This window comes from Dermacentor silvarum, chromosome 2 (assembly GCF_013339745.2).
Source record: "Dermacentor silvarum isolate Dsil-2018 chromosome 2, BIME_Dsil_1.4, whole genome shotgun sequence".
Lineage (NCBI taxonomy): Eukaryota > Metazoa > Arthropoda > Arachnida > Ixodida > Ixodidae > Dermacentor > Dermacentor silvarum.
The window spans coordinates 115,741,036-115,762,535 of NC_051155.1; the positions used below are offsets into that span (position 1 = coordinate 115,741,036).

Consider the following 21,500-nt stretch of genomic DNA (forward strand, 5'->3'; position numbering starts at 1 on the left):
AGCGGCTGCCCCGGAAAGGCGGTGGTCCCGGGTTCGAGTCCCGGACCAGGACGAATTTTTCTTCAACTGCGAAGTTTTCTTTCGAGGAACCCGGTTGGGTTTCCATAGTAGCGAATTGCTACATTTGGGTGGAAGTCTCAGTTTCTCTTTAAAAGGCATAGATACAGGGGTAGCTAAAGTGGGCCCATCCTGGAGGCAGTGCAGAAAGGGTCCAAGCGCAATGTCGCATATCCCCTGTGGGCACGGGGACCTGTAACGCTTCTTTGAACTGCCCCTGTCATACGTGGGACCCAAAGAGACAAAGTCAAGAGCTCTTCCTCTGTCGAGAAAATGGAGTCTCTTATAAAAATGAGTATTGATATGTTGTTGGCATATTGTTGAGAAATTGTTGACACAATATCCTTTCAATAATGCCTCAATAGTTATTGAACGTACACAACAATACCTCAACAATAAAGTTGTTGAGCGCTTCACAACAGTAAAGTCATTGACTAATTGTTGTTGACATATTATTGAATAATGTTGAATATTATTGAGAATTGTTGAGCAATATTGACATTGAATATATATCTGAAAGCAAAGCTTGTCGCCGTAAGCATCTTACGTAAGCAAAGGCATATCTTACGTAAGCAAAGCTTGTCGTCGGATTCTAGTAAGCGAAGCTTGTCGTCCGATTGTAGCATGCTGATTCTAGCGTGACGGCTTCCGAAGCCCAGGCAAAACGTCAGCGAAGAGCCGCCGAACCTGAATTTAGGGCAAACGAAGCGGAACGCCTGCGGCAGCGTCGTCTTGCCACAAGCTCCCCCAGTTACGACTTGAGAGATAGGCCTTTGGTTCGAGTTATGTGACACTCTATATATTTAGTGGTGGTTAAGTGAACAATAAAACAATATATATGTGTAAAACACATACACACCTATGCGTGTGTGTTTCAGACATAGATTCAATGTCAATATTGCTCAACAATTCTCAATAGTACTCAACATTATTCAACAATATGTCAACAACAATTAGTCAATGACTTTACTGTTGTGAAGCGCTCAACAACTTTATTGTTGAGGTATTGTTGTGTACGTTCAATAAGTATTGAGATATTATTGAAAGGATATTGTGTCAACAATTCCTCAACAATATGCCAACAACATTTCAATAGTCATTTTTATAAGGGAATGCCGTAGTAATGTATATTATGATGATGCTGAGTAAGTTTACGCTGGGTGATTACGTTTGTCGCTATCACTACGGCAGTCAACCGCAATACGAAGCACTTGTGGTATCAAAATACACTTGCCCTGCGCGAGTTGCTTGAAGATCATTTTGCCAGCCAAGTTTGCCTCTCTGGTACGTAGGCATACCGTAGAAAAGTGAAATAAGGAGCAAATCAGCTTTTCTTCATCTAAATATCACCTTCATGTTTCTGTTGTCCGAGTACAAAGTGCGTAAGGCAGGAGAGGTCGCTTTAAAGTTTCAGTCCTAAACTACAGCCCAGTTTCATTGGAGTTTTATAGTAAAAGTCGAAAATCCAGAAGTAAGGATCAGAAATGAAGGCTTAAATACTTCATCATTGCGTTCTAAACAAACCCGAAAACTTCAGGTAACCGGATTGAGATTTTCTCTCACACCCTACACATCTCATCTTTCTGTAAAAAAAATGCAGAATAGCAAACAAAGGCGTAAACTGTTTCGAGCAGACACGCTGCAAGATACAATTTTTTAACGGTCAACAGCAGCCCTAGCAGCACTCTGCTGTATACGATATATTTTGTCGTGGCAGAGAATGAAGGAAACGGAGCTGCAAAAACAAAATATATTGTACACAAAAAAGCGAAAAAAATACAGTTTTCTATTGCTTGTGCATTTCGTTCTTTCCAGTTCTCTTTAGCCCAAAGGTATTTCGCTCGATCTCCAAGTACTAAAACTTTAGTCGAAAGAGTGGAAAAATTGATACCACTATTTTCAGTAGGCGAAAGCCGGCTTTGAGCTGATGGCTTGCCTGGCATCCTGGCTGTTATATAGAGGAGCACTTCCTCAGCCCTCATTTTCTTCCGAAAAGCTTGCCGCCTTGCGCCTTTTCGTTCACATCCCATCTGCCATGATACCGTGCAATGGAGGGTTCAATAAACTGTTTCTTTACTGAATTGAGGTAAAACAAAAGTGTTCTTTCAGGGCTGCTGAAAAATGTCGGTGTAATCACCTTTGTGGGAAGAGGACGGGAAAGAAAAAAAAATGACTTCAGCAGAAAGGTTGAACTTCTGTTGGGTGCGATAGCAAGATACAGAATATAGTAAGATTCCATCGATCAATAACCGATCACTGCTAATAAATTGGGAACTACAGCGGATGAAGCTTTTCCGAAAAAACGCAGCATGAATACCGTGTCACTGAACTAAGAAGGCTATCTTGCCGACGGGTATGTCACGGTAGCAAGGGTATATATACTATGAAAAAAAATGTTCTATTAAGATGCCACATTCGAACATGATAGAACCTTATGTAATGGATTGAAGGGCTGAGGCCTCCTTATCCCGTTAGTAATTTGGTTCCCTATTATAAAGTCCACCAGCGGCAGGACAACATGTGCGCGTAGCAGTTCTGGACATAGCGATTCCTTTCGCCACTCTTCCAATATGCAGAGAATTGCGATGGTCCCTACTAGTAATATGCATGGTAGGACGACGTGATTCTCCTTGCTCTTCTAATCTGTGAATTTACTCAGAGATGGGCCAAAATAAAAATTGTTATAATTATTCGATCAAAATTATTAACGTACCCGTGGAACACTTCGTGGCATTGGTACTGGCACACGTTAGAAATGGTATAACACACATGCATAGATTCATATAGATCAACAAACAGGAAAAAAGATGCATGTTCCATACAATTGTTGTTTACAACAAATACCATACCTATTATAACACAACATAGCATACCAAAACGTAACAGATCATAAAATAGCATACCATAGCATACCATAGCAAATCATGTCATTAATGACAAAACTCATCGATATTTTGGGAAGTCTGGACACCAAGCACCCGGTAACATGAAACAAGGTGGACGCATACTAACAAACAAGAACCAAGAGTACACATGTCATACATCAACAGCCCACCACATAACATACAAACAAAAATTGGCATTTCTAGAATTAAATCACGAAATGGGCTCGAGTGCTGCTTAAAAAGCTGGCAAATGTATGTGGAAAATGTCAATTTTGTGTGAGTGCTCCTTGCATGCCCGCAGAATCGTGGCCAACGGATTCTTTGAGACGCCAGAATTAGACACATGAAAAGGTATAGGCACCGTAGTAATACTAATGTATGACTAAAAATATACTTCTGCCTCGACTACTACTACTACTACTACTACTACTACTACTACTACTACTACTACTACTACTAATAATAATAATAATAATAATAATAATAAAATAAGAATAATAATAATAGTAATAATAAAAGTACCGACAGGTCCTGTAACCGTACCAACTGATCTACTCGTGGAATTGTTGAGCAGGAACAACAATTCAAAACTGCTTGGTCATCTCGCAGCACTGGTGTATACACAGAGAAGGCCCATCCCCCCCCCCCCCCCCCTTGGGAATGGCAGCACTGAATTCAGCGCTCACAATATATCCAAGTTGCGAGCCACCCCCCTCCCACCTTCTTTCCCGGACGTATTGATACCCCCCCCCCCCCCCCCCACCACCACCACCACCCCCATGGACCTGCTTTGAGTCCGCCCCTGTCTCACAGGCGGGCCTCACACGACTGCAAGCTAGATTGAAGCAGCATTTTTGCTCGACTTTGCTACGCTAGCTCGAACAATGGTGTCCCGGGAATAAAAATGCTGATTAGATGTGCCCAGTTTTAAGAGCGGAGCTTTCAATTTTCATGGTAAATTTTTGGTAGCTTCGATAGACTCATTTATTTATCACGTTGCCTTTAACATTGAATTTTAAAGCACATACCTACGGGTGTTCACATAATAGAGGCACAGACAAAAGACTAGTAGTTCGGCTTAACTAAGTGTCTGCTGCTACCTGAAATAGGTCATTGTCAATTATGCGGTTTGTTTATGAGTTCGCCGATGAATAAAAGGCATATTACCTGGCTCTCCGGCAGCAATCAACGTGTGCTGCCTCTTTTTTAGGACAAATATTGCTGGAAAATATTTGTAAACCATGGGCGCTATAACGTAAAATGATTCCAAACTGTTTTGATTCCAAACTCCTGACGTCAAATTTACGCAACCACCGACGCAAGCATCGGGTGGAGACCTGCAGCGTTGTCTGAACAACCCAATCAAACTCTCTGCTCGTTAATAGGCAGTCACCTTTCTTTGTTCGCTTTCAAAACCAATTACACTGTCTACACTCAGCGGTTTTTCTTATCTAATTGGCTGACAAGAGGCGAGGAGCACGCTCTAGTGGATAGGGTTTCGATGGGGCCGAGCCAGCACAGTGAAAATAGATAACCGCATGAAGAGGGTGGTGCCGGCTTCTCCGATTGGTCCGCTTCGCCTACTTAGCTTGCGGTGGCTGGTCGAAAATCGCGGCGGCGTGCAACGGAAGGATAAGAATGCCGCTAAAACGGATCCTCAGCAAGGAAGAGTTATCAGAGCGATGTTGTATGCATGCCGAAAGGGCAAGATAACGTTTCACTGCCACGCAAAAAGGTTTATCATGCGCAAATAAATACATGCTCATAGGCAGGTTCGAGTAGCGAGGGCCTGAGCGATCGGCGGGCAGCCATCTTTGATTCCTTTCGGAACGGGGCAGTCTGTGGCTATTCAGAAAAATTTTCAGTTTTGTTCGGCATATTAATGCATTTTTTTCGCGTACGCGTCACTTCGACCTGGTGAGTTATCGCGGTTTTGTGAGGTCGCGTGACAGATAGGCGAAGTGGGCGTAACCAGAAAACATTGGACCAATAGCAGAGGGCTAATGGTGAAAAGGCGTCGAATCAGGACTGATTATTTTTCTTTTGTGCGGTTTCATCACGTATAATCAGTCTATACACGTTATATCAGATGGGGAGCTATCGCGGTTTTCGTGACGTCGCGTGACAGACAGGCGATGTTGGGAGTGGCCCTAAAATGTTTTCACCAATCGTGGAGGCTGATTGCAAAAATTGAAATCAACAGTTTGGAATAATTTTACGTTATAGCGCCCCATATTGAGAACCACCCAATACACTTTTCTTTCCTTCAATGCTTCCTTTCTTTCTGTCTTTGCTTCTATGAGGAGTGGTGCATCATCTGTATTTAAAGTTACCTGAGCGAAATGAGCTTGGTAATTCAAATCTAGGAAGATTCTGTCTTCAATAAAACAAAAACAAGGCAACCTAACGAAGCAGCTACGACAGTTACAGCTCTCGTGTCATTATACCATGGTGTTTGTGGTAGCCCGGGTAGCAATATGTTTACAGGGCAAATTTGATCTTGCATCTTCCATGCTTATTTACAAGTTGCCATTGTTAGCTTAAAGCCACAGCTGTAGTTAGTCAATGGAAAAGTAATAGCATGGGTTAGAATGCATCCTTTCAAATGTGCGCCTTTCCTATTGGTGACCTGCATCTCCGTAATTTCTAAACACATCAGATCGATATGATAGGTGTGGGAGGTGGACAATAGGCCGACTGTCATGCGCCTGCTTCGGTAGCGGTTAGCGTTTCTCTATTGCCTATATTTCTTGTTCTTCCCTAGGAAGAATAAGTATTCCGCAGTACGTTACTTGTGGCGGCTAACATTTCGTAAAAGCTGTCTTACATTGTACCGTCTCCATGATCGACACAGGTCCAACAGGTTTTAACATTTCTTCGCCATAGCACGAAGGTCATGGAAGTTTTAAAATACACCACATGAGATAGGCATCCGTACGTACGACTGCACCATACTTGCTCACAGATGATGACAGAATGCGCGTTTCTCTCGATTACGCCCATCCACTGCCTATGCTAAACCGAACAACTGCCAAGTTGTAAACTCGCACCGAACTGCCGTTGTGGAACTCCTGTCGTCACCGTGATACGATCGCCGCAATAAACACCACTGCTCGCCTTGCTCAAACAATTTGGCCCACCTGGTAACGCGTTGTGGAACCCTAAGGAATGCTGGATAGCCAGCAACCTGCAAGGAGATTCCCACAACATCAACTGCCATAGTTCGTAAGATCTGCATAATTTATGGTTGCTAAAGTTTAGACAGCACATGGGAGTAGATAAATGAAAGAATGATAAACTGCCTTTCGAGCTTACCATCAAGCACAGCACCGTTATATGTTACCAACGCGCTTTGAAGACAACGGGCAATGTTGATTAATGAAAAATAGAAGTAATATTTCGAAAAAAACAAAGTAAGGCAACCCGTTTCGCCTCTTAACAAATTATATAATTGATAAAATCGCTTCACTGCATCCTTTAGATTTTTGCAGGATGTGATCATTTATTTAGAACGGAAATGTACAAGCAGAAAAAAGCGTGCGCTTCTATAAAAAAATAAATAGCACCATTGCTCACTGACCGCAAAGCTTCCCACCCTGCAACAAATATGGATGTGAATTCAAATTGAGATGGTCGGCACGGTATGCGCGAAGTGATGGATTGAATTTCAGTTACGCGATCATCTCTTCATGTTTCATGATTTCTTGCTTAATTTATATCACAAATGTGAGAAATGTTCTAACATAAGGTGCTCTCTGCTGTTTTGCATAAAGTTTTTGTTTCTATTTGTCTAGGTCAACCACAAAGCGACAGTATTAGGAAAGTTTTTCAGCGACCATCGCATGTCATTGACTAAATTTTGACGTACATTTCTTTCTGTTAGCAAGCGCATTTGTGGCGGGGTTCTCACGATGTTCCCATGAAAAAAAAAGATAATGCATGCTGTGACACTATGGCGTACACTTGCACGCATAGAGCATTGGCGCGAGACGAAGAATGAGAGACGCTGAAGCCATAGTTGCGTATGATGACGACGTATCTTCTTCCTGTAATATTTTCAAAACTCAATACTTGTTTCTAACGGCTAAAGAGATCTATGCGTTCAGCCAAAGAGATTTACCGGGAAACTCAGCCTCGGCACCCCACGGTCCTTCACGTGATGAACTTCTTGGCAATTCTACCTCGTCATTGCTAGCACGTCATCATTCTAGATGATTCCAAATAAAATTATCTCAACTCACTCTTTCATACGTGCCCCGCCAGCTGACTTTCCGCTGTACTGAACCACTGTAATTTTTTTGTAATTCACGCTTGGTAGGTGGCAGTTCTTTCCAGGTTTTAAAGCTACATTCTTCTAACGTCTTGCATTCTTGATTGAATGATTCCTAAACTAATTTAATTGATTTCTTTATAAGGCTTCTTACCTAAGTTAATAACACGGCGCAACAGCACTGTACCCGTGAAGCAACACCCGTTTCTCGCGCTGTCGGCGAGTTATGGCAGGTCATATACAGTGTCACTCATAAGGAGCATCAGCATTGCATTTTGAGGTGTTTTTCGATATCATGTACGTTAAGGAATGTGTTGATTAACTGCATTGTTTTACCAGACAGGCTATGCATGCCTGCTGCTTATCTTATTTTATTGCCATTGTTGCCGTGTATTAGACCACATAGAAGGCAGCATGAAGATGTAACAGGGCCACTGATATCTGTAAGATAGAGAGAAACACAAGTCACAAAAAAAGTAAGTATAGTTAGAAGTGGTGGATCAAATGCTCACTTTAGGCAAGCAAATACAAGCGCACATTACTTAATAATGACAACCAAAGCAAAAACTACAGAAACGCACGACTAACCTGATGGTACAGAGCAAAGTTTCAAAGAAATACAATTAAGTTCAAAACGCTATATCCAAGACCCGAATGCGCGTGAAACTTGAGGGGGCATAACCTCGAAGACTCAACAAAGATGGAGTGATAGCAACAGAATTAAATAAGGCGTGGATAGAGCAAGGAATAAAAGTATATGCGGAAGAAATAAAACTTAGGTGCATTACGCACGCGACAGAATTAGAAACAGATTTCGGGGAAATTAAGCAAAACCAAGTATCATGGTCATCGTATTCTTTTACCACTGCGGAACGAAGATATTTCCCAGACAGAGATAAATATGGCATTATTTTAATATGGCATATAATATGCATTATATTTTTTATAATACAATGCATTTCTGCATTTATGCATGCATTTAATTATGCATGTATAATAATGCATTATTTATAATTAGGCATTATATGGCATAAGCGCAAGTAGCGATTCTTTTCTTCTGTGCAATGAACGTTCCAAGGGCGATGTAGGCCAATGACTTTCATTTTGAGGTACCCAGTGGGGCTTCCAATCATTGTATATGGGCCAAAACGATACGCCTATGAGAATTGGCTCACGATCAACTAAACATCGCGAATAAATAAGTGATTGTGACCTCAGTATTTGGAGACATTCGTAAGTACGAAGCCAAGAAAGTACGATAACAATCTGTATACCGAAGAATGTGCAAATGACCTCACTGAGCAGCGCGGGTATTTGCGAGAAGAGAGAGGGAAACGTAGGAACAGCGGACAGATTGGAATGAAGCTTTGCAAAAATGCCGTAATCTCTGGTGATGCCTGAAAGATTTGAAAGCATGGAGATAAAACCTGGAGATGGAGATAAAAAAAAGGAAACGCGGGAGTTAATAAAGCGCTTGTTCATGTTTAGCTTTATAGTTTCTCGTGGTTCTTCCTCCATGAAAGGCCTGCAATGTGATGAAGTTCAGACGTTTTTGCAATAACAGGCAATATTGATGTGAAAGTTCAATCTGCTCAGACAAACCACTTGTTTTGTTTTCCTTTTTTCAGCGACTCATGGCTGTGCTCTGCTTGTTGTTATTGAATTATTTTTAAACTTGCAATTCTTATTTCTTGTACGAAGTGTGCCTATTGCTGCTCGAGCCTTTGTAGTTCTTCAGACACATTATGTATCAAATAAAATGTTGCTGCTCTAACCTTAAAAAAAGAATGGGTGCCTTCAAAAGACAGACTGCTCGTTAATTAGAAACTTTTATTTTCACATCATGGAAGTCCTGTAGCTCATGAACAAATATACGAAATACTTCTCTACAAGCGGCCGGGTGTCATTTTAGAAGATACGTCAGCAATGTTACAGAGGGGCACGTTGCATACCACGTCCAACACCTCCACCCTGTCACGTGCAAGAAATAACGCGGCTTTACCGCGTGCGACCAGTATTAGAAGTTTGCCTGCACCAGAGCCTGCACTGCGGATTTTCCAGTGCTGTCTCTTGACGACTGAGTAATACAGTGAATGGAAAAACGTTGTTCATCAGACCTCAGCTGCCAATGCACAACGTTGCCGTTTGTGATTACACGATGACGCGCCGCAGTGGCTTAGCGGCTGTGGTGTCGCGCTGCTAAGCACAAGGTCACGGGATCAAATCCTGGCCGCGGTGGCCGCATTTCGATCGGGGTGAAGTAGAAAGAAAAGAGAGAGAAAAAAACGCCCGTGTCCCTTGCTCTGGAAATGTTAGAGAACCTCAGGAGGTCAAAACTAATCAGGATTCGCCCACTACGGCGTTCCTCATAATCAGATGGTGGTTTTGAGCATACGGAGATACCATTAGGTGTATGCAAAATTTTGGGTTTTTCCCATCTGATTATATATACATACATACATACATACATACATACATACATACGTACAATACGCGTGTGTGTGTGTCTACGTATAATGCCTAAATGTCTTAATGAACGCCCCTGCGTTTGCAGTAGGAGCAGCGAATCGCCCTTCTTGCGTTCTTTGGCCAGTAAGGAGTGGGGCAGAATGCTAAAGCAGCCGGTGCACGCGGATATTGAGCAAGGATAGGCAGGGCTGCAATTGTGAGTGCTCGTAAAATATTCCGCCCCGGAAACGAGTTGACCCTGTATCGATCCCGGGACCCGTGAAATTGGTCGCCTCTTATTTCAGGGACAAGCAGCAAGCATGCCTTCCACGTGATCTTTTTGCATATATGTGTACTTCATGTCTGTCGCGCGCCAACATCCCCCTCGCTTTCGCGCAGTCAATTTCGTGTAGCGATCGTGCTCTATGCGTTCATCAATACAGCTGTTGTGGTTGGTTTTACGCTCGTACACTTTGCTTGCTTGCGGAAGCTATCGCCTTGTCCTGCGTCTGCATTTTCTCGTACGCTTGCCGTTTGTATACCGTCGGCATTCGGCAAAAGAGAACATTCCTGTCCAAAGATTGGCCACGGCTTGAGCGCCCTCCGCGGGGATCGGCGGAAACCTTGTGTGTGGCTACATGCATTCATTATAGAGGTATGCAGGATCGAACGCCACCAAAACACACGCACATGCAAGCCCGCAAACAGGAACACGCACAAGCACACTGTATTCCACTAGGAATCACACCATCAATATTTTGTGTAGGCAGGAATGGGTGGGCCAATTGGACAGCTTATCAACGTGCCTCAGCTATACAAAGGAGCACGCGGCACTATTGTTTCAGCAGCTAACGGGATACACAGTGCTCAATTTATTTGTTGCGCTTATAGGGGAAATAGAGGACTCTGTGATATCGTGCGTGCACTAAAACGTAAATACAAAGGACTCTACATCATTGTTCTTTAGCTTTTACATAACAAAGTTCACCACGTCACAACCTATGCTTAACTTTAACGTTACGTTGCAACCAAATGTTCAGGCAGGTGCAGCATTGCTGCGCGCAAGTTTGGTCAGCGCTTTTCTGTTTGTTTCTTTTGTTTGAGCCTCACACGTTCTCCGTTTGCATAATAAAGACTATGTAGCTGTGAAAACTACAGGTGTGATGCTTTTGCTTGTGATTCGTTTGAAAACAGCCGCTCGCTAAGCCACTTCCTCGCCGCCTTACTCACGCATTGGAGAAATAAACTGGCAATATACCGTCATTTCTCCAAAGCGGGTGCACACAGTAGTTGCTTGAAAAGCAAACAAGGCTCTTGTGTTGTGGAAACCGAAGCGCTGCACAGTTCTATATTTATACATTCCACTGACAGTGCGGATATAGCTAACTTAATATATTCAACTAAAGGTACTGTTGCGTCAGGTACAGATGAGATGCCAGCAGCTGAATTGAAGCTTATACACGATTGAATCATTGTATACGACTCGTTGACATCGGAGGTTTTTGCTTAAGTAGCAAATCTAAAATCAACACTGACGTTTCCTAAACAAATAATATTGCAAGGGTTATACCAATTTATAGAGGTGGTGGCATGAAGAACTTGTCAAAGTTTACACAAATATCGGTATTTACGAAGTTGTCAAACATTTTTGAAACTGTTTTGCATGAAAGTTTTGTTATTGTATTTTATATTACCACAGTTTTACAGAATATCAATATGGTTTTTCAATATATAAGTCTACTCAGCAGGTATTAACCGTAAACACACAGACAGACAGAGAGAGAACTTTATTTATGTCCTGAGGAGCGCTACTACTCAAAGCGGTACAGCAGCGGGCCGCTCCTACGTCGGGACGGGTAGGCCGAGCCTCACCGCCACGTTGCGGGCCCTCTGGACGGCCCTGAGTTAATGTGGAAGGTCTGAGCTCCAGAGCATGGAGCTCCATTTCTCTTCGGTTGTGCGTTGATGATCCTGTAATGTGGGACACGGCCAGAGTATGTGATGTAACGTGCAGGCAGCGCCACACTCAGGGAATGCTGGATTAAGGGCTTCGATGAACTGGCTGTGGGTATAAAGACTACGGTATGACCTGGTATGGAGCATGCTCTAGAGAAGTTCGCATGAGGAAGGGGAAGACCCTGCTGCCCAACTGGTAATGCTTGATGATCTTATTAAAAGTGAGGAGAGTGTCCTTAAAGACCGCTAGCTTGGAGCCCGAAGATCTCCCAGGTTGCCTAGCGCGGTGAGTAAGTTGGCGCGCTCGGGCGTGGGCGATCTCGTTCAAGTTCGCCATGGAGGCCATATGTGATCCGAGGTGAGCCGGAAACCAGATGATTGTGTGAGGAGAAATAACCATATGACTTAAAATACAAGTTACTTCAGCTGATGGCGATCCGAACGCATACCCTTACAAAAAAAATTGTTGAAAAGTTGTTGAAAAGTCATTGGTCAATGTCAACAAATAGCATTGAAAGCACATTGAGGCTTTGTTGAAACATTATTGAGGAAATTGTTGACAGGTGTTGAAAATTGGCCCGCGACATTTTGTTGAAACATCATTGGGTCGTTTCAATTTGAGAAGTCATTGATGGATTGTTGAAACCACGTTGAATTTCAATATTGAAAGCCCATTGAAGAACTGTTGAAGATGTGTTGTATGTCAATATTGAAAATCTGTTGAGACATTGCTGAAATATGTTGAATTCCAATATTGAAACCTTATTGACATAATGTTGAAACTGTGTTGAATGTCAATATTGAAACCCCATTGAAATGTTATTGGAGCAGTATTGAATATCAATATTGAAACCCCATTGAGATATTATTAAAGCATTGTTGAACATCAATATTGAAACCCCATTGAAGTATTATTGGATGAGCGTTAAACGTCAATATTGCTTGATGGAGGCAAAAGTTGCTACATATCAGAAACAGGACACAAGAGGAAGAACACAGACAACACACACATTAAGCACCAAACATGTGTTGTCTGTGTTCTTCCTCTTGTGTCCTGTTTCTGATGCACGCCTTTTGCCTTCATTATATTATACCAACAAGCCCAACGTGCAATGTTAGTCAATAATGCAACACCATTTAAATATTATTGGAGCAGTGTTGAACGTCACTATTGGAATCACTTGAGAGCCCACTGAAATATGCTGTTTGGTGAATAGTGTTGAAAACTGCCCTAGACTTTTCTTTAAATACCGCTGAGCTACGTTGAGCCTCATGGCATTACCACTGATGCCATCCATATTGATGTGGTCCTTGCATACTAGAGGACAGGGGCAAACTTAAATTCAGGCACTTCTGTATAGAAGACCTGGGTCACCTAGGGATCAAAACCACTTTTAGATACAGCCTGTTATAAAACATACTATAGAGCTGCTAGCAGAACCATTAAGCCAGTTTTTTAATTGGCTTAACACACAAAATGAATACTCCTTCACAAAATCACCAGCTCAAAATTTATGTGGACAAAAAGCATTTTTTTCTAGATGAATTGTTTATTGAAGCCAAACATTTGTTAACTGTACAGCCATGCCTGCCTTGAGATAAAAAAATTCCTAAATCAATCTACAAACTGCCAGCAGCTTGATACAATAACAAAATTAAATACTGAGAGATGTAAAGTTTGCGTGGCCCTAAAGTAAAACATTTCTAAAAATTGAAATAAATAGAAAATAAATATTATACAAGCATTACAGTAAATACCATTTAAAATGTACTTGATTTCTCTATTTGGTAGCCAGTAACTTAATAATTATGGCACAATCTGCATGAGCCCACTGAGACTCTTATTTGTTGGTTAAATGGTGCGCCCATTTTACTAAACGTTATCTACCTCTGAAATGACATGGTAATTACAATAACTTGTGCCATGGCAGCAGTTTATTGTGCTGCATTTCTTGTTGCAGGATCCAGTTGCGTTTTCTGTCATGATTACTAGATTCCTGGGCAGGTCACTACATACCAAGCGATTTATTCACTTTGACTACTTAAGATTTTTATCTGATACACAGTGGCCATTAGTTACCTGCTGGAAGCCTTAAATGAAACTGGCATGAGGAAATTTTGTTTAATTTTGAGTGCCGCAAAACAAGTTAGAATGAAAGAATTTACAAGAAATCAGATTTCATGCATACATGAAAGAAAGCACATCGCTGCCTTGCCCGAGAACTGTTGTTGCACTCTGAATTTAAGCAAACTTTAACACTTAATTCTTACTGTTTTGAAATAGCAAAATAAACCATTACTACAAACATATGTTAATATGCAGTTTTTCTTAAACAGAACCACTCTGACAATAGCACAGATTCCACTTTCCGGTGTACGTATGAAACCTAATTTTCTGTAAAATTTCTCACTGGGCCTACTTTTACTTTATCAAACAAACTTGAAATGGTGTGCCGTCATGGAACAGTCTTGGCATGAAATGACCCGAGATACCTATGAAATAAAATAGTCAAGAAACACTAGCTTTTGTAGAAATATATTAAAGATTGACGTAAAAATGCACTAAAATACAAAGCGCAACACTTGTGCAATTAATTATTAATCACAACACAGTACTTGTGTCTGAACCATCCAACCTGGGCTTTTCACGTGAGTAGAAACATCATAATAATAAAAAAAATGTTCAGGGCTACAAGTGCACAACACTTGAACTGTCCACAGACTTCAGCTCTTCTAGACACTTCAGGTCCCTTGCGAGAAGTGAGGCCAGAGTGTTCTTAATGTAGGTCATGTTTGTCCCAGGAAACTTGTGACAGGTAAAGCCTGTAAAAAAAGGAAAAACAGCATGACGTTAAAGATCAATGTTCCACATGCAAAAGTGCGATATACAGTACGCCCTGTTATAATGAAACTGTTTCATTTGTTTTGTTTATTCCAAGTTTTCACGAGTTCAATTCTAGAGAATGACCAGCTTTCAAAGTGGAGTGGCACCGGAGGACTCCACTTAGTACAATATGCAGAAGGCAAACAGGAAAAGCCCACTGTGGCAGAATAACTTCATGAATATCCTTGGTGTGAAAATGTGAACGTTGCTTTCTTAGGAACAAAATGGTGGAAAAAAGACTTCATACAGTTGGTGAAAAAACTTAAAGGTAGACTACTGGCAACTAAAATAAGTTCTCTCAACAATCATAATCAAAATGTGCAGCACTTTATTGCACTTTTCCTTGCAGGAGTTGCTCCAAATACGGTTATGCGGCCAGAATTGAGTGTGGTATATCTGAATTTGTTTTACAAGCTCATATGCTACTGGAGTGCACTTCTCGCATCGTGATGACCATTCTTATGCCTCTCAACTGAAAACAAAATACTGCTTATAACGAGGATTTACTGCAGTTGCACGCCGACCTGGTTACACTAACACAAATAAATGCGAAGAAGAAATACGAAGAAATGCTCAGTCTTACAAGAGAAATATGCAAGTGGACTGGCTCTGCTATTCCATTGAGGGTCACTGCCATACATGTCGAGTGGTGGAAACAAATCATGTGGTCACGACCATAAATATGAGGCGGCGAAAGAACATATAAATAAGCATACCTTTCAAGAATGAAGTGTCCCCAAGCATCACATTACAGATTCTTTAACCTTCTGCGACTTCTACAAAAATCCTGATTGTGCTGTTGCCCCTTGGCTTCTTCCAAAACTGATCTTTCTCTTTATTCTATGGTGCCCATCACTGCAGTAGTTTGGGAGTATTCAACTAGTTTAATGTTTTGTGAGTGTCGTTACATTTAAAATATGTGATTATGCTAGTTTGCCTTGCATGCTACAATAAACATGGTGTAAAACAGCGGACACTAAGAAATCTTTGTCACTTTGTGACCTAAAAACTTATTTACCCATTTTTTTTCTCGAAAGGTCACTCTGAAGAACGATCCAGAATAAAAATATAACACTTAAATTCGGGGACGTTTGCCAGGAAATATGTGATCCTCAAAGGGTTAAACATGAACACCTACAAAGCTCATTCAAGCTTTGATAAATCTAAACCCATAGTACTTGAGCACTGGTTTATAATAACACTGAAAACAGGCAAGTGCGTCCTTGAATTAAGAAAGCAGGAGACATTTCCAACAATTTCAGAGTGGGAGCTGTGGACATGCCTCATGTTCTGTAAGAAGCTTTATATAGTAGCTGCCAAGGGCCTATTGAGTACTGATCATTTTATGGGAACGTGAGGAAAAGTCAAATAAATACCTTTGTTTTTTCCACATCCTAGAATACAATGTGATAAATTGGATCTTAATTGGTTGAGTGCCTAGAATGAATGGACATTGCTAAACATAGCAATGTTGACAACGAATTTGGCAACTGTTCCTATTGTTGCTTTCATCGAAACAACCAAACAATTATGCCCCGTAACTTAAGCTCATTCTGCTTAAAGGCTACTGTCTGCCACCACACGGACCTCCTTCAAGACAGGAGCAACTTTAATTCAATGTGGTCTGTTGAAATAGGTGAAACCACTATGTTTTGCGTTACAGAATGTGGAGGGCCATTTTGATTGCTGAAATTTGGTGGAAGTGCTGTCCCTCGAGTTGAGCAGTAACTGCACTTGAGCATAGCTTCTCCACAATTCCTATAACACTTTCAGGCTACTTAAGCACACCCGCTATAGCAACAGATTGGTAGCAAGCTTCACAGATTGATACTACAGATTGGTAGTTGCTTCATTGCAACTGTTCATTGCAATGACAGTCAAGTAGTGAACTAATGCGCAAATACACCTAACTTTGTCAGTTGGAGCCACCAATCACTTCTGGCAGTTAAGGCTGCTTTTAAAATTTAGCACTTTAGTATGGAGGCGTTAGAGACTTGAGATCAAATGAACATTCATTCCAAATAGTAGGATATTGTAGCACGTAGTTGCAGACACAGGCTACTTGAAAGTCATTTGTTGTGCTAATAGCAAGCTGGTAATTCCAAGTACAAAATTTGAAGGCAAAAATGCAATGGGTTAGTAAAAGGATGTACGGTACTTGCCTATAACAGGGCTGACCCTGATAAGGCCAAGAGCCTCTTTTTGCCTATTGGTGGTGGTGTTTCCGAGAAGTTAGTGGCCCAAGAGGTTCTCCTCAGTGAACACATGGTGAATCAAGGCCCTTGCAAACTTGCCTGGTCCACCATGGCAAGCTGTGCCAGGATCATCGGAATGAGCACCTCTCCAACCTATGTGAAACGGCACGTTTAATATTAGTGAGGTAGTTTAAGGATTTTAAGCACATTTACACAACAGCCATACTCCGAATAAATCACAGAAACACTGCCTGCTCCAGACCTAAAATGTCAACTAATGTCACTAATAAAAACAACTAAAACAAATGTGATAGCTTGTTATGCTGTTGGGATGCCATGTGCTTCATAAAAACAAGGATTCACCCAGTACAAAATAAAATAGTAAGTAAAACAAAGCATTGAAAACTTTAATGCAAGTAGCATTTTTAGGATACTTCACATACTTTCGGGTGTCTGTCTAACTATTTTCCAGCCAATTTGTGTCACTTGGTGGTCAATGGCCTAATGGGTAGGGCTGCTATGTAGACGGGAAGTGGGTAATAACCATCTGATGGGCCTGCTTGGATCTCTGGGTATGTTACTCAGAGTATGTGCCATTCTTCCATGAACCTCTTTCACGCCATCGTGGGCAACTGCTGCTTGTGTTGGCAAGCAGCTCAAACAGGAAGATTACTGTCCACGTTAATGCGATATTACCACTACACATCAGATTCGCTTGCTGTGTCCCAGACCTACTCAGCTGAATGTGTACATAAGACACAAAGACAGGGTGTGCCTCATCCACCTCATCAAATAAATTAATCGACTCGCAAATCAAAGGCTATGCAAAATCGCAAAGGAGACACTTAATGCTACCAGTTTTACTAAATCTTAAGGAGAATACCTCCCGGCAATACATTCTCCTGGCAACAGTGCATTTGATCATGGTGACGCTAGATGATGAATGGCCAAAGAATTCACCTTTCGCATTCCGGCTGTCGCGTCTCCAGGCTCATTTTGATACTGAAAACAGATGTCAGTATTAAAATGTGACGCCACGATAACTCAAAAGCAACAATCAAAACATCTACATGGACGATTAGGCAGACATAAATGGATGGATATAAATGACTGATTGAAAACATTAAAGCATGGCTGCTCTTGCCACTGGCAGTGTGAGGTGGGCAAATAATTGATTTTTAATTTCTCTCCTAAATTTTAAAATTATTTTTGCTCATCTACTGCATGAACTGTTGCGGCCACATCTTAAAGGTAGCTCGTTCATATAAAACCAGTGCTGCATTTTTTACTCCCCGTCTAACTGCTGCTACTGCAGTTTTCTTACTCTCTAAGTATTCCACAGAACTGCTCCACCAACAAAACATTGTTCCAAGCTTATGGCAAAGCGTCATTTAGATCACAAGGATACGCTCCCCTTTAACTCTCTCTCCTCTTTAGTGTGTGAATTCAAAGCAAAAATAACTTATTGACATAGCTGTCTGCTTCTATCTCATAAAAAGCCTTGCTAATTTTTGACATTTGTCGATAACGCTTACATACCACTGGGAGCACAGTGGGACGACACGGCAAATATGCCCAAGCATCTCGTTCCTTTACTGATTTTCGAACTTAGTTATATCAATCAGTTACTGAAGGGCCAAAGGCACGATGACATTATTTTGAATGTTTCATCTCACTAAAGCAGAACATAGCATCCCACACAATCCGCCTTTTCCGTGAATATAGAGCGCCTACGCGAAGGCGTTAGCGCGAAGTACTCGATGGCGTCGAAGGGAGATAATGGTTAAAAAAAAGTTCAGCGCGCGCGTACCGGTGGAAAACAAACCACACATAACCTGATGATTTCACAGCATTCACTGGTATCAACCCTTTTTTATCTCACCTATCACATAGAATCACATATACGCCATTGCAATTCTTTATTATTATCGCGCCACAGCGCGTGTCTACTGCACGGCGTGTCAGCGGAGTCTGGGCACTCGATCCTCAAGCGAACAGCGCAGCAGAATACATTAGAACGGCAAAACGCCCCGCGCATATTTTCGCCGATCCCGACACGCCATGTAGTAGATGCACGTCAATGGACGGCGTTGCGCGAACGAAATATACTTGATTACAGTACAGTTCGGATTATTTCACGTTGCATTGTTTCCACGAAAACGGCAAAGCACGAGCGCTCATTAATAAGGCTAATTTCAATCGGTGCTGGAATACCGTACCAAACATCGTGGCGCGCACAACATGCCCTGTTTTAGCTGGCTCCACATAGCTGCCCACCAAAACAGCAGAGCACGAGCGCTCATTAATAAGGTTAATTTCAATCGGTGCTGGAACACCGTACCAAAAATCGTGGCGCGCACAACCACGGCCGGGCTCGACTGGCGCGCGCGTTCGCAAGAAGCGAGCGCGCGCGCCAGTCGAGCCTGGCCGTGACACAACATGCCCTGTTTTAGCTGGCTCCACATAGCAGCATGCTTTACGTCGCCGCAAGCGCGCTGTGAAGTTAAATCAGGACGAAACTTCATGCTCAATATCACAAATCTAGTGCTGCACAACCAATTCTCGCAACGGAAGGATAGTACTAGTAATGAAAACGAGCACAGAGGCGCGTGGAAGACACGCACGGGCTCTGTACGCACTTTTGCTGATAGCGTCGCAATGAACGAGCAAGTGGAATTCGAAACACTCACTCACCTTCGATGTGGCTGAGTCGGAGGCGATCATGGTGATCTTCGAGGCAACGTGTAGCCCATAAAGAGCGAGCAACAAGTTGGAATATACCAATGACGTCACAGCGAGGCAAATGGCACAGAAAACGCAGCAAACTCATCACGCAACCCGCACACATACGCCGCACGCACAAAGTTCCGGAATCCGCCAAAGAATCAACAGCGCAAGCGCGCATTCACACAAAAACGCGCATACAAATCCACGCTTTCATAGATGTGCATTGCCATATTTATTAACAAATCTTGTAATATTGTCACGACCTCGCAGGAGACGTGGAAGTGGGCGTACAGCACGTATACAAGCACTTTATCTGAGCAGCAAAACGCAACGTCGTTGTCGTCTCTGTTTTTCTACCCGCGCGCTACTTCAGCGTCGTTTCCATGGCCGGGCACATACCCGCGGCGACGATATAGCATGTGGCATTTGCCCCTCCTTTGAAAGAAGCATCGTCCCGATGCGCCAAGCGCCCAAGAAAGTGCAGTGCTGGTGCAAAAGTGAGGTCATGATGCAGAATATGGCTTCATACGAAGCACGTGCACAACCTCGGGCAGATGCTGCCGGCGTTTGGAGCAGTTAGGACTGTCAGGCACAAAATTCACGTCACTGATGCGGCGTAGAACTGTGTACGGCCCGAAGTATCTTCGCAGGAGCTTCTCAGATAGCCCCCGCCGACGAATAGGAGTCCAAACCCACACCTGGTCGCCGACGTTGTACGTGACGGGTCTGTGTCGAAGATTGTAGTGTCTGGCATCGTAGTTCTGTTGCTCTTGGATGCGCAAGCGTGCAAGCTGCCTTGCTTCCTCGGCGCGTTGCGTAAACTCCTCGGCACCAGTCTCGTGATCACCACACTCGTGTGGCAGCATCGCGTCCAACAGTGTTGTTACTTCCCGGCCATAGACGAGGCTGAAAGGTGTCACGCGTGTTGTCTCCTGGCGAGCCGTGTTGTACGCAAATGTAACATATGGTAAAATCTCGTCCCAGTTCTTGTGGTCGACGTCGATGTACATACTCATCATGTCTGCCAGAGTCTTATTCAAACGTTCTGTCAGCCCATTGGTTTGGGGGTGATAAGCGGTTGTCTTTCGGTGAGTTGTACCACTTAATCGCAACACGGTATCCAGAAGCGCGGCCGTGAAAGCAGAACCTCTGTCGGTAATGACCACTGCGGAAGCGCCATGCCTTAGGACGACGGCTTCGATAAAAAATCGTGCTGCTTCGGCTGCTGTTCCCCGCGGAAGAGCACCTGTTTCGGCGTATCGGGTAAGATAATCTGTGACGATGATTATCCATCTATTGCCGGCAGAAGACACTGGAAATGGACCTAAAAGGTCCATGCCAACTTGTGCGAACGGCGCTTGTGGTATCTGAACAGAATGCAGCAGTCCAGCAGGCTTGACCGGTGGGGTTTTGCGGCGCTGGCAATCCAGGCATGTCTGGACATAACGTTTCACGACCGGCGCAAGTCTCGGCCAGTAATACTTTAGCCTAATTCTGGATAATGTGCGGGAGTAGCCCAAGTGACCAGCGGTCGGCTCGTTGTGACAGGCGTGTAGGACTTCGTTCCGTAGAGATGCGGGAACGACAAGTAGGTAGCTGCTGCCACTGGGTGAAAAGTTCTTTTTGTAGAGAACGTCGTGACGCAAGCAAAATGAAGGCAACGCTCTGGCGAATAACCTCGGCACGCAGCTTGTTTTTCCCTCTAAGTAATCAATAAGAGGAACCAGTTCTGCGTCCTCGCGTTGCAGGCGTGAAACGGCGACAGCGTCTACCATGCCTAGAAAAGCCGCGTCGTCATCGTCGTGCAATGCAGTCTCAACAGGCGATCGAGACAGGCAGTCGGCGTCCTCCTGGCGCTTCCCCGATTTGTAGACAACAGTGAAGTCGAACTCCTGGAGCCGAAGGCTCCAGCGTGCTAGCCGACCAGCTGGATCTTTTAAATTAGTCAGCCAGCAAAGTGCATGGTGATCACTGACGACGGTGAAACAGCGACCGTATAGATATGGGCGAAATTTCAGGATGGCCCAGACTACCGCGAGGCACTCTTTTTCTGTAGTGGAGTAGTTAGTCTCCGTTCT

At 43.0% G+C, this 21,500-nt stretch overlaps 1 long non-coding RNA gene across 1 annotated transcript in view; it reads right to left on the bottom strand.

The window, feature by feature from the left end:
• Positions 1–19,521, bottom strand: part of LOC125943137 (uncharacterized) — a 32,058-nt gene extending 12,537 nt beyond the window's left edge. Inside the window, exon 1 of the long non-coding RNA XR_007465588.1 lies at positions 19,390–19,521. This is a non-coding gene — a long non-coding RNA (uncharacterized LOC125943137). The remainder of the gene's footprint in view (positions 1–19,389) is intronic.
• Between the last annotated feature and the right edge of the window lie 1,979 nt (positions 19,522–21,500).